The sequence below is a fragment of the Pogona vitticeps genome, chromosome 3 (assembly GCF_051106095.1).
Source record: "Pogona vitticeps strain Pit_001003342236 chromosome 3, PviZW2.1, whole genome shotgun sequence".
Classification (NCBI taxonomy): Eukaryota; Metazoa; Chordata; class Lepidosauria; order Squamata; family Agamidae; genus Pogona; species Pogona vitticeps.
In genome coordinates this window covers 213,606,045-213,615,906 of record NC_135785.1, presented here as the reverse complement: position 1 = coordinate 213,615,906, position 9,862 = coordinate 213,606,045, and positions in this window count along the sequence as shown.

The following is a 9,862-nucleotide window of genomic DNA, read 5'->3' as shown; positions in this document are numbered from 1 at the left end:
GGGGTCACTAAGAGTCGGACACAACTAAATGACTAAACAACAACAACATCCTTCAATCTCGAGAGACTATGGTAATCTGTTTGGAACACCATCTAGTGTGGCTGAGAAGGCCAATTCGAGAGTGCCATTCCTTTCTACACTGAAGACAAATACAATCTGTCCCCTGTCCAGCTCCCTGGTTTTGTTGGTGTCAGGACTGCCTCTTTGCCTTGGTGTCCTGAACAAATGTCTCTTCAAATTGAGAGTGGCCATGATGCACCGCCTGCCTCCAGGCTGAACACTCAGATGTCAAGGTTTCCCATCTGTTGAGGTCCATTCCTAAGGCCTTCAGATCCCACTTGCAGATATCCTTGTATCGCAGCTGTGGTCTCTCTCTGGGGCACTTTCCCTGCACCAATTCTCCATACAGGAGATCTTTTGGAATCCCATCGTCAGCCATTCTCACAACCTGCCCAAACCAATGTAGATGTCACTGTTTCAGTAATGTCTACATACTAAAAATTCCAGCTCATTCTAGGACTACTCTATTTGGAACTTTGTCCTGCCAGGTGATACCAAAAATGTGGCAGAGACATCGCACATGGAACGTGTTCAACTTCCTCTCCTGCCATACACAAAGGGTCCAGGACTCACTGCAGTACAGGAGTGTACTCAAGATACAGGCTCTATAGACTTGGATTTTGGTATATGCCAACTGCTTCTTATTAAGCCATACTCTCTTTGTGAGTCTAGAAAACATGGTGGTTGCTTTGCCAATGTATTTATCCAGCTCAACTTCTAGGGAGGGAGTGTCAGAGATCGTTGAGCTGAGGTACACAAAATTGTGAACAACCTCTAATTCTTGTGTAGAGATGGTAATAGAGGGAGGTGAGTCCATGCCCTGGCCCATGACTTGTGGTTTCTTCAGGCTGATTGTAAATCCAAAATCTTGGCAGGCCTTACTAAAACGATTCATGAGTTGTTGGAGGTCTTCAGCAGAATGGGCAACAACAGCTGCATCATCGGCAAAGAGGACATCTCACATGCATTTCAGCTGGACTTAGGTCTTCACTCTCAATCTAGAGAGATTAAAGAGCTTTCCATCTGATCCATTCTGGAGATAGACACCATCTGTTGCAGTTCCAAAAGTGTGCTTCAGCATGACAGCAAAAAAAATCCCAGAGTCGTCATGAGGACACAGCCCTGTTTCACTCCACTTCATATGTCAAAGGGATCTGATGTTGAGCCATCAAAAACTACAGTGCCCTTCATTTCTTCATGAAAGGACTTGCTGATGTTAAGAAGTCGAAGTGGACATCCAATCTTGGGAAGTATTTTAAAAAGGCCGTCCCTGCTAACCAAATCAAAGGCCTTTGTAAGAGCTATGAAGGCCAGAAAGAATTGCTGTTATTGTTCCCTACATTTCTCCTGCAACTGTTGAAGGGAAAATACCATGCAAATGGTGGACCTATTAGCTTGAAGTCCACACTGTGATTCTGCATAGACTCTGTCAGCAAGCACCTGGAATCCCTTCACTATGACATGGGCAAGCAGCTTCCCTACAACACTGAGAAGAGAGATGACATTTTGGACCAAGTTGTGACAAATCCAAGTTTGGACATATATTGAAGCATTCGCCAGATCAGTCCAGTATACCAAATAGCCTCAGAAAATGTCAAATAATATTAATTTAAACAGGTAAAAAAAGCAGTTGTGTGAATCCGCCCTTATTCTGTGTTACCTTCCAACACATCTTGACCACAGGTAGTGTCAGAACATCAAATTAAACGTGACAATGAATTATACATGCCTATGTCTTCCCTTAGAAGCTGCTTTTTAGTGAATGACCTTCTATTTTAGTTTTATGTGGTGCACATTCATTTCTTGTAGTCTGCATTTACTGCACCTTGATAGATATCACCACTGACATTCTCCATATTTTATATGCCAGGGAATAAAGTCAAAAAGAAACAGGGGGAAAAGCCATTCATAGACTGCTGGCTTGCATTCTACTTACTGTCAGTTATGGTATACATGGAAATAAAGATCATAATTTGATTGCTTCTTCTTGATATGATTCTTTGAGGAGGCAAGTAGACCCCAAATACCAAAATCAAATATCACATAGGCAGCTCAGCCATAATCAAAGAAGAAAGACAGTGTGATATAATGATTACAGTGTCAGATAAGAGTTGGGTGATCCAGGTTCAAGTTCCCGCTCAGCAATGAACTGCATCACCTTGAGCCAGTCGTTCTCCCTCAGCATGACCTACCTACTGGGAATGATGTGAGGAGAAGAGCCATATATACTACACAGAGCTCAGCAGAAGAAAGATGGGATATAAATATAACTAATAAATAAAGGCCAGTATCCTAGAGGCCAGTCTCAACTAGAAAGTAGAACTGTTGCTGAATGGCAGGTCAACATTTACAAAAATAACACTGGCCAAAATAAACCGGGTCCCCTGGCAGATTTACTTGCAGCCTTAGGATCTCAGCGTGTATAATTTAAAGTCTCACTGGTGTCAGTGGAACTTACTTTCAAATAGACATTCATAAGGTTATACTGTAAAATGTTAATCCTGTGCACATTAACAAGGAATTAAATCTCTTGAACAGAGGAGGGAACACTTCTGAGTAAAAATGGATGTGATTAGATGGTTAGATTGAAAATCTGCATACACACCAGAGTAAATTCCACTATACTTAATACTTGTGAGAATCAGTGGAATAATAAATCCAACAGTTACTTCCAACTAAAATAAGCCTACTGAATCGATGAGATCCAGAAGTTTGTTTGTTCGTTTAGTCATTTAGTCGTGTCCGACTCTTCGTGACTCCATGAACCAGAGCACGCCAGGCCCTCCTATCCTCCACTGCCTCCCGTAGTTGTGTCAATTTCATGTTGGTTGCTTCGCAGACACTGTTCAACCATCTCATCCTCTGTTGTCCCCTTCTCCTCTTGCCGTCACACTTTCCTAACATCAAGGTCTTTTCGAAGGAGTCTTCTCTTCTCATCAGATGGCCAAAGTACTGGAGCCTCAGCTTCAGGATCTGTCCTTCCAGTGAGCACTCAGGCTTGATTTCCTTTAGAATTGATAGGTTTTTTCTCCTTGCAGTCCAGGGGACTCTCAAGAGCCTCCTCCACCACCACAATTCAAAGGCATCAATTCTTCAGCGGTCTGCTTTCTTTATGGTCCACCTCTCACTTCCATACGTCACGACAGGGAAAACCATAGCTTTGACTATTCGGACTTTTGCTGGCAAGGTGATGTCTCTGCTCTTTAAGATGCTGTCAAGGTTTGTCATCGCTTTCCTCCCAAGAAGCAGGCATCTTTTAATTTCGTGGCTGCTGCCTCCATCTGCAGTGATCATGGAGCCCAAGAAAGTAAAATCTATCACTGCCTCCATATCTTCCCCTTCTATTTCCCAGGAGGTGATGGGACCAGTGGCCATGATCTTAGTTTTTTTGATGTTGAGTTTCAGGCCGTTTTTTGCACTCTCCTCTTTCACCCTCATTACAAGGTTATTTAATTCCTCCTCACTTTCTGCCATCAGAGTGGTATCATCTGCATATCGGAGGTTGTTGATATTTCTTCCAGCAATCTTAATTCCGGCTTGGGATAACTCCAGTCCAGCCTTCCGCATGATGTATTCTGAATATAAGTTAAATAAGCTGGGGGACAATATACAGCCTTGTCGTACTCATTTCCCAATTTTGAACCAATCAGTTGTTCCATATCCAGTTCTAACTGTTGCTTCCTGTCCCACATACAGGTTTCTCATGAGATAGACAAGGTGATCAGGCACTCCCATTTCTTTAAGGACTTGCCATAGTTTGCTGTGGCCCACACAGTCAAAGGCTTTTGCATAGTTAATGAAGCAGAAGTAGATATTTTTCTGGAATTCTCTGGCTTTCTCCATAATCCAGCGCATGTTAGCAATTTGGTCTCTAGTTCCTCTGCCCCTTTGGAATCCAGCTTGTACTTCTGGGAGTTCTCAGTCCACATACTGCTGAAGCCTACCTTGGAGGATTTTGAGCATACCCTTGCTAGCGTGTGAAATGAGTGCAATTGTACGGTAGTTGGAGCATTCTTTGGCACTGCCTTTCTTTGGGATTGGGATGTAGACTGATATTTCCAGTCCTCTGGCCACTGTTGAGTTTTCCAAACTTGCTGGGCATATTGAATGTAACACCTTAACAGCATCATATTTTAAGATTTTAAATGGATCCACTGGGATGCCATCACCTCCACTGGCCTTGTTGTTAGCCAGGCTTTCTAAGGCCCACTTGACTTCACTCTCCAGGATGTCTGGCTTAAGGTCAGCAACTATATTGTCTAGGTTGTCCGGGATATCCAAATCTTTCGGATATAATTCCTCTGTGTATTCTTGCCACCTCTTCTTGATGTCTTCTGCTTCTGTTAGGTCCCTCCCATTTTTGTCGTTTATCACGTTCATCTTTGCACAAAATTTTCCTCTAATATCTCCAGTTTTCCTGAACAGATCTCTGGTTTTTCCTTTTCTGTTATTTTCCTCTATTTCCTTGCATTGTTCATTTAAGAAGGCCCTCTTGTCTCTCCATGCTATTCTTTGGAAGTCTGCATTCAATTTTCTGTAGCTTTCCTTATCTCCCTTGCAATTTGTTTCCCTTCTCCTCTCTGCTATTTCTAAGGCCTCATTGGGCAGCCACTTTGCTTTCTTGTATTTGCTTTTCTTTGGGATGGTTTTTGTTGTTGCCTCCTGTACAATGTTACGAGCCTCTATCTAAAGTTCTTCAGGCACTCTGTCCACCAAATCGAGTTCCTTAAATCTGTTCTTTACTTCCACTGTGTATTCATAAGGGATTTGGTTTAGATTATACCTGACTAGCCCAGTGGTTTTTCCTACTCTCTTCAGTTTAAGCTTGAATTTTGCTATGAGAAGCTGATGATCAGAGCCTCAGTCAGCTCCAAGTCTTGTTTTTGCTGACTGTATAGAGCTTCTCCATCTTTGGCTGCAGAGAATATAATCAATCTGATTTCGATATTGCCCATCTGGTGATTTCCAGGTATAGAGTCGCCTCTTCTGTTGTTGGAAAAGTGTGTTTGTGATGACCAGCTTGTTCTCTTGACAAAACTCTATTAGCCTTTGCCCTGCTTCGTTCTGAACTCCAAGGCCAAACTTCCCTGTTGTTCCTTTTATCTCTTGGCTCCCTACTTTAGCATTCCAGTCCCCTAGAATGAGAAGAACATCTTTCTTTGGTGTCAGTTCTAGAAGGTGTTGTAAATTTTCATAAATTGTTCAATTTCAGTCTCCTCAGTAATGGTGGTTGGTGCATAAACTTGGATTATTGTGATGTTGAAAGGTCTGCCTTGGATTTGTATTGACATCATTCTGTCATTTTTGAGATTGTATCCCATTACAGCTTTTCCAACTCTTTTGTTGACTATGAGGGCTACTCCATTCCTTCTACGGGATTCTTGCCCACGATAGTAGATATGATAATCATCTGAGCTGAATTTGCCCATTCCTGTCCATTTTAGTTCACTGATGCCCAGAATGTCTATGTTTATTGTTGCCATTTCCTGTTTGATCACCTCCAGCTTCCCAAGGTTCATAGATCTTACATTCCAGGTTCCTATGCAGTATTTTTCTTTGCAGCATCTGACTTTCCTTTCACTTCCAGGCACGTCCACAGCTAAGCGTCCTTTTGGCTTTGGCACAACCATTTCATTAGCTGTGGAGCTACTTGTACTTGTCCTCTGCTCTTCCTCAGTAGAATGTTGGACGCCTTTCGACCTTTAGGGGCCCATCTTCCAGCGTCATATCTTTTAGCCTTTTGTTTCTGATCATGGGGCATTCTTGGCAAAGATACTGGAGTGGCATTGCCATTTCCTACTCCAGGTGGATTGCGTTTAGTCAGAACTCTCCACTATGTCCTGTCCGTCTTTGGTGTCCCTGCACGGCATAGCCCATAGCTTCTCTGAGTTACTCAAGCCCCTTCGCCACGACAAGGCAGCAATCCATGAAGGCTTATAAAGTCTTTATAAGTGCTGATTTATAAAGTCCCATTCATACAATAAGTCTACTCTAGTTGGTACTCAGAAAGGAAATTTAGCTTAACAAATACCTTTACCCTAACTCTTGCCTTACTTAGGGATGCCTGTGCATATTAGTGAGTTCTTTAAACCACATTAAATACAACATTAAATACAATAAGCAACATTGCACTTTGAATACACAACCTAACCATGAATGTTCGGTAAGAATGTGATTTGTGGTGTGAGAGAACACAACACCACAGCAGCTGCTTAGACGTTAGAGGCTCCCAGCATTAAAATCAGGGCAATCAATTTTTTTAAAAAATGCTTTTTAAAAATGCATGTGCTTTTGAAAAAGCATATGTTCTCCCACTGAAACTACTTCAATACAGTGAGCTTCTCCCGCTTTTAAAATAATATAGTCTCTGGGTTTTTACTGCTCAAGATGCTTTTAAAAATCTTTGTTACTGCCAGGTACCACCAAAAACAGAGGGAAACGGTGGCTATTCTTCTCAGTTATTCTAGAGTTAACAGAGTAGAAGGATCTGTGTCTAATGGTATATGTGCATGCTCAGGAGCTCAGATAGTTATCCATGTTCAGAAGTGGGATTTTACATTTTACTATGTCCTTCATCAAAAGTTGGAGAGTATATGTACAGGTGCAAGAATACAGTCCTTAGATGACTCTAAGCAGACATTGAGCATGTTTATATTCCACAGAAAAACTTCTTTCTTCAATTGTGTAACATGTTGAATCTGTAAGCATGATCAGAGAATTGAATGTTCTGATCTCATGGCTGATACCGCACAGCTTGAATTTAAACTTTCTAATCCCATGATTAGATACAGCACAGTTATACCTCTTGTTTGTTTGGCCATTTGAATTCTTGGTTTCATAGCCTTGAAAAGCCTCTAAGACTTTTCCTTTCCTGTCCATAGACTTTATTTATAATTTATAGTTGATTCGAAAGTCTGAAAAGGCCAGACACTATTAAGACATCCAGTCTCTTAAACTGGTGCCTATGGCATGAAGACATGAAGAATTGGAGGCAAAAATATGGAATTGGAGGCAAAAATGTGGAATTTTACCCACTTTAATTTTTTTTTTTGCCCCCATTTATCTTGTCAGCTCTACAATAGTGTGTTTTCTTAATATGTGTGATTCTAATTAATGTGCAGGAAAAGATACATAAGAATACAACCACAGGGGAAATACCACAAACTCATCTTTTTAATAATAATACTAGGAACTTGATTTCCTAGTACTTCGGAACACCAACTGCTGCTCACATTGTCTTTCCCGCTTAGTTGATAAAAGATTCTGTGCATCACTTATTAGTTAATAACTAATTCCAGCAGTTTTCTGCTAATAAGATCCTTTCCCATGTGAGCATGAGAAGGTAGTTTCCATATTCAAGAAATATGTGCTCATTTGAATGAAGAAGCTTGTAGAATGGACATGTATGCTGATAGTGTTACCAACATGCATGTCCAGTCTTCTTTGAGAAATATCCCCACTGCTTTCTACAAAAGTATGCCCACTGTTTGTTAGCAAGGAGCCACCATCAAGTAGTTAAAGAAGCCGATTTCCACTGGTTTACAGCCACTGGGCATGGTTTTGTAGTAGATGACTGTGGTGGTAGAAAAAACCATGATTTCAATAGCTTCATAGTACATGCTTCCTGTTCCTTTGTGTCCTACGGTCCACATGATTGTCATGCAGTGAATAGAGTGTCAGATGGGAACTTAGAAGACCTGAGTTCAAATTCCTACTTGGCCATGGAAACTCACAGTAAGAGTTTCTGAGGTAAACCATTCCGTGAATAGCTCATAAACTCTGAAAATTCTGTTAGGACTGCCATAAAACAGAAGTGATTTGTTGGCAAATAACAGTAAGAACATTTTCTCTCTAGAAACAATTCCATCTGAACAATGTGGTCAAATAAATATAGTAAAATAAGTCTTCATCACATGTGCTTCCACCATTATTTCTGATTATTATAACATCAAATGCTGGTGGTGTGTTTAAGGATTTTACTAATAAGTTTTGTAATAGAACTCCATTTCCTCCTTTGCACATATTATATCAGAAAAAATAATTGGTTGCATCAAGAATCTGCTTTCCATTGACAGACACCCCTCTCTGCCATAATTTACTCCTTTCAGAAGGATCCTTTATAATTTTCAGTGGACTGGAGAAACTATAGATAAGTGGGAGCAGGAAAGTCAGCATCTACTAGTGCAGCTGTAAATGCCTAAATCCGGATCCAGCCCAATTACAATTGAAGAATACAAGAAGCCACAACAGGACAAGAAGACTAGTCATCTTTAGTCTACCTTGTATAAAAGAAAAAAGCATAGCAAAAGTTAGAATTACTTGGTTGTTCCCATATCAGTTTTCTATGATCATTGTATATGGAGAGATTTAAATTCAAGTTTCTTTAACATGGATTTGAAATGTGGAAGTTTTATTTTCCCCAGTAAATATACAATACACACTCAACATTACAATTAACCAACTTTATGCCCATTAAATTTTGCTTCACTAACACATGAAACACATTAAGAGGTCATAATCTTGTGTGTGTGTTTGTGTGTGTGTGTGTGTGTGTGTGTGTGTGTGTGTGTGACTGAACAAACTGTTGATAATGAACAATTTTATAAAAAAATTAGAAAACAGTTCTAAGTGCTGCCACTACATCCCTTCCTTTAGACACATTATGCACAAGAAATATTTTCAATTATAAAAAAGGAAAAAAAGTTTTTCTTTTAAAAAATGTTAAATTACAGTACATTTTAAAAAATATGTTTTGTGAACATCTGAAATACATTGAATCAGCAAGAGACAGAGACAGAAGGAGAGAAAGAAAGAAGCTACACCTTTTAGAAGAATGGGTGGTTGCTATACATTAAAATTACCTTTTATATGATCTTATAAAAATATTAATAAAGAAAATTATTTAGTAGTCAGTAATAGCCAGTGATATTATTGTACTGCACAGATATAATACTGACACAAAACATTCCAACTCAAAATATGGAACACATATCTCAAGGAACTGGGGATGGCTATATATACTCAGGTTGGTTTTTTTAAAAAGAGGAATTGCTGTGTAAGGTGTTCCACAAAAGCTCAGCACAAGTTTATAAGAGAAAATTATATTCAGGAAGGCCATATGGTTTATTGGAGCACCAAATATTTCAAAGTGGCTTTAATGTGCACATTGCAATGTGCATATACAGTGGTGCCCCACTAGATGATTACCTCGCAAAATGGTTAATTCGCTACACAATGAGTTTTTGTGATCGCTAATGGTGTTTCCTATGGGCGATTTTCACTGGACCATATTTTGGACCATGCTTCGCAAAACATTTTTGGGACCGATTTTTGCAGGATAATTTTGACAGCTGAGTCTGTGACTTGCAAAACGGGAGTTTTCAGGACTGTTTTTCGCAAGCAGCGATTTTTTACAGCTGATCCACGCTTCGCAAAACGGTTTCTCTATGGGTGATTTTCGCAAGACGACGATTTTTCCCCATTGTAACGCATTAAATGGATTTCAGTGCATTCCAATGGGGAACCGCATTTCGCAAGATGATGTTTTCACAAGACAGTGATTTTCGCTGAACAAATTAACATCGTCTTGCGGGGCACCACTGTATAATATTAGTGGAATCTCATGCATTCTGGAGGTAGCACCACACCTATGAGGACTTTTGCCACATACATATTTTAATTTGGATCACAACACTACCTGGAACCCTCTGGTTGCATAGATCTCAGAAATTGCTTGTACTTACTCTGGGTATCTTTTATCAGCACAACTAGATCTAATTCTATTGTTATATCCTTTACAGTA